This window comes from Adiantum capillus-veneris, chromosome 23 (genome assembly GCF_014529385.1).
Source record: "Adiantum capillus-veneris isolate H3 chromosome 23, ASM1452938v2, whole genome shotgun sequence".
In the NCBI taxonomy this organism is placed as follows: Eukaryota; Viridiplantae; Streptophyta; class Polypodiopsida; order Polypodiales; family Pteridaceae; genus Adiantum; species Adiantum capillus-veneris.
Genome location: NC_140953.1, coordinates 69,097,452 through 69,102,106, shown reverse-complemented (window position 1 = coordinate 69,102,106; position 4,655 = coordinate 69,097,452). Strand labels below are relative to the sequence as shown.

General features: G+C 49.3%; 1 pseudogene; it reads left to right on the top strand.

The window, feature by feature from the left end:
• Positions 1 to 1,181: 1,181 nt before the first annotated feature.
• Positions 1,182 to 1,938, top strand: LOC147427926 (uncharacterized; annotated as a pseudogene).
• The last annotated feature ends 2,717 nt before the right edge of the window (positions 1,939 to 4,655 follow it).

Genomic DNA, 4,655 nt, shown 5'->3' with positions numbered 1-4,655 from the left:
TGTAATTGGAATTACAAATGAAGGATTACAATGAATATGATGTGGCTTATGGATCAAAAGATGAACAGAGTACAGCCAACAAATGACTTAATGTCTACTTGTAACTTATGCCGTAACTGTCGACAACAACTGTCAACCACAATTGCCAACCCGATTACAATGTAATGAGTCCTATTTATATGCCTTGGGTTTACCATGGTAATTACCGTTGTAATTACTGATTGATCTTCTGTCCGTCTCACAAGAGCCGTTTCCCACATAGTGAAACTGTCTCAGCCATCTACAGGCCTCGTGGGGTGCCGTTTTCAAGTTATGCGGCGGTACCGGCCTCCTTGTGGGAGACTATTCCCGAGAGCGCAGGGGAACCAAAATGGGTATGGACAAAGAAGGCCAGTGCCCAGGGGTTGCGGGTAGAACCACCTGAACCTGTCCAAAATTAAGTTGAGAGAAGGCAAGCTGTGATATTGAAGTCTGAGCCGGGGATATTACGCAGGCAAAACCAGGAAAGGCGTGACAAAGATCTGTTTTATGAAAAAGTAGCGGGCACGTGTCCTTTCGATGAAGAGATGCGTGACAAGGGTATGCAGATGCTGGTAACGTCAATCACGTGACAGCCAGGTCTGTGTTATGGAAACGTGTCAGGTGCAAGTCCCTTCGACGAAGAAATGCACGATGATCAGGTCATGGTTGTGGTTATGGAGACTCAAAATGGAAGGGATTTTGAGTCCTATTTTGGTTTAGTTGCTGAGCTAAGATGGTTTAAAGTGGACCCTCTGGGAGTGGTCATCATTAGGATACAGTTGAGCAAGAGGGTGCACGTCCTGTCATGGACACACATGTATGGGGCTGAGGATGGCACAGATGGTCAACTCTCAACCATGGTATTCTCAACGAGGTACCCATTGGTGGGAACTGCACGAAGCATAACTATGGGAAGCTGGAGTTTACGGGCCCGGCTGGAATGGCTGGGTATGATGCATTTAGAGGGCTAGATATCCCTTTGCTTGAGGCGTCCTGCGATACAACGCGCGACCTCCTCAATGGTCTCGATAGCATGGACAGGTGGTATCCGGAGTAGACAGCCAAAAGAGATGCAAGGATATGACAAAGTGTGGGCCGAGTGTGTGTTCAAAAATGACATTACTTGGGGGTGCTGGGATATGGAACCCAAATTATTTTTTATGCTCGTCCTTTGGTACTAGAAACTGATGCTAACTAGGAGCAGCATGGAATAGGGCGTCCAGATGGCTGGTATGGAAGGATGGGGGTCTTGGACCTGCCTGAATAACGATGTGAATGGGTGGGAAGTTGTTTCTCACACCCTAAGTGAAGACTATATGGTGCTTACTAAATTGGGTGGTTGTCAAAGTCATGGATGGAAAACAGGGCTGCCTAAATGTATGGATACTGAGCCCCCTAGCGAGTTAATCAATGGGATTGAGCAGGGTCTGCTGAAGATGAAGATATGCGGGTCAACTAGTTTTCTTTTTAGAATCCTGAGCCAAAGTGTGGTAGTGATCAATGGTGGCCCTCCGAGCGGCCAACTTTGCAAGGTCTCTCAGGTAGATGAAAGTAGGGGTTTGATGCATGATGGCTAGGGCTCCGTAGTGAGGGCGCTGGCTCCTTTGGACCACTTATGTGGAGAAACTAAATGTTGGAAGAATGTAGTATGGGACCCGGGAGAAGGTAGCCAATGCTGTGATGCTTTCGGTTATGATATGATCCGCATGCATGGAGATATCAGCAGGGTGGAATATGCTTGGATGATGCAAAGCTAAGCCAGAAGGATTAGGATCGTTTTCGGGCCTGGATAGATGGGATGAACAAGAAAAAGAATTGCTCCTAATGGATCGGTTGGGGATGGTTCGAATGCGGGCCACAGATGGCCGATGGATTCCCCCTAGAGTAAAACATGTTGGACGAACAGGAGATGAGTAGGATAAACAGAAATCGAGGGGCTTGGAAATCACACGGACTGGTATATATCAGCTGGCGGGCACGGCCAGGCAGCAGGTTATGCTGAACCAGAAGGAGACTAGATAGAGGACGACGAGTAGGCTGTCTGATGTAGGAATACACAAAACGATCAGAGTGATCGACTTCGGAAGATGCGAAACAGGGCATGGGACCCCCAATCATGTAGAGTGGGCACATTGATGGTCGTAGTTTTGTTGATATGGTTGGTGCTCGAAGGGATTGGTAGTCAGGGGTAGGGCACGCATGTGATAAGCAGCGTAAGGAATGCAACACAGTCAAACGATAAAAACAAGACTGGACTCGTCTTGCGAGAGCGTGGGCTCTAGTGAGCACCAGCACGTGCCGCATCCGGGATGTTTTATTCAGAGAGTTGCTTGGTTTGGATCCACATTAGGGAAATACAAGGTCTGTGATGATAAGGGGTATGCTTGGCGAGTGATGATGCCCATATTTCTGCCCACTAAGCGATGTTGGCGAAGATGGAGTCACTGGACTCATGGCAGCGAGGCAGCAAATGAACGATACACTTATTGCATCCAGCAAGGCAATGCGTTGACATGCTACTCTAGAATGTGGGGCTGGCAGTCAAGCGGCTTCCGTGGGTTGATCGCTTGGATTAAGTTTATGGCAGGAGAGGACACTAAGTATATGCTTGCGCGTGGTACTGGGCGCTATACGCCACGCTCAGAGGATGAGGTTTATGATGTTTTGGATGATGTAGAGGCACTCGATAAGGACATTGAGCTTTTTTGGGGGAGGGGTGAGTGTTACGGGTCCCCTTTTTGGAGAACACTTCGAGACCCTCCACCACTCCTCGGCCTCTCAAAGCTAGCACATTGTCATGTTCCGAGGCCTCAAGGGCTTCGACCCTAAACCCTAAACTAAGACCGGGTCTATAGTGGCCGGTGTCATCAGTCAATCCAGCTCAATAAGTATTCCACGAGTGAGGGGTAACTCACCTCGACTCGGGGAGCCAACACGGCTCTATCAAAAAGGAATAGAATAGGGTTCGGAGCACCACGGCTCACCCTTCCTTGCATACAAAGATGTGGGCTCAAGTCCCACTCGAGAGACCAGCCAAGAAACCTCAAAAATTAGCGAGGAAGAGTTGTCGAGGAAGCTGGATGCGATGTTTCCCGGCTATGCCAAGACCCATTGTGAGGAAAAACGGTTGCATGAAGCCGAACGTGGTGTTGTTCATGCCCCGTGGGATTGGGAATGGACTTACGAGCCAGATGTAAAGCTTGGGGACTATGAGGAGCCTCAGGAGGAACTTATGGAATCCTACCTTTCGATCAAGGAGGGAATGCCAGTATGTGATAGTTGGCCTATGCAATTAGGAAAATCTATGGCCAGCAAGCCAGATTCACACAATGAGTATTGTGCGAATGAAGGAAGTGGGGAGGAGTGCCAGAAGGTTCCTATTGACTCCTATCTCCCGCATGACTGGGAAAAGCAAACTAGTGGGGAACAAGAATGTTCCGCGCCCGAAACGAGATCCATGGAAATGCTTATGCCTATGGAGGTGCTGGATGATGGGACTAAAAAAGAGGTGAGGCTCCGAGAGCTCCAAGATTTGCTAAATGAAGCAGAACACCCGCTAACCCTGGCCGATGTGCATCAAGGGTAGGATAGGTTGTTGGCGGAGACTCGTGCAGTGCCGTTTTCAGGTTATGCTGCACCTCTTTGGAGGAGACTATTCCCGAGAGCGCAGGGGAACCAGAACGGGTATGGACAGAGGAGGCCATTGGCTAGGGGTTGCGGGTAAAACCACCTGAACCTGTCCGAAATCAGGTTGAGAGAAGGCAGGCTGTGGTATTGAAGGCTGAGCTGAGGATATTACGCAGGCAAAACCAGGGAAGGCGTGACAAAGTTCTCTTTTATGGAAACGTAGCGGGTGCGAACCCTTTCGACGAAGAGTTGCATGGTGACCGGGTCATGGAAGTGGTTATGGTGATTCAAAAGGAAAGGTATTGAGTTCTCTTATGGCTTATTCGTTGAGCCAAAACAGGTTAAGGCGGACCCTCCATGAGTGGTCGCCATTAGGACATGGTTGAGTAAGAGGATGCAAGTCATGTTATGGATGCACATATATGGGGCTGAGGATGGCACGGTTGGCCAGTTCTCAGACGTGGTACCCTCGACGAGATATGCATTGGTGGGAGATGCGCGAAGCCTAGCTATGGGCAGCTGAGACTGTCTTGACTGACCAGATATAGTGCACTTGGAGGACTGGATGTCCTTTTACTCAAGGCGTCCTACGATGTGGCGGACGACCTCCTCAATGGTCAAGATGGCATGGACAGTTGGTAGCCGGGCTAGAGAGCCGGGCGAGATGCAGGGATATGACAAAGAGAGGGCCGAGTGGGTGTCCGAACATGTCAGTATTTGGAGGTCCTACAGGGAGATAGAACCCATATTTTTTTTTATGCTCATTTTGTGGTATTGGCACCTTATGCTCACGAGGAGCAGCATGGAATGGGGCAACCAATTGTTTGAGAGATGTGTATGGAGACCGGGGTTGCCTGGTTTTATGAATAAGGAGTCCCCTAACGGGTTACTCAATGGGATTGAGCAGGGCCGACTGAAGGTAAAGACATGCGAGTTGATTGGTTTTTTTTTTAGAATCCTGAGCAAAGTGTGGCAGTGACCAATGGTGGCCCTCCGAGCGGGCAGCT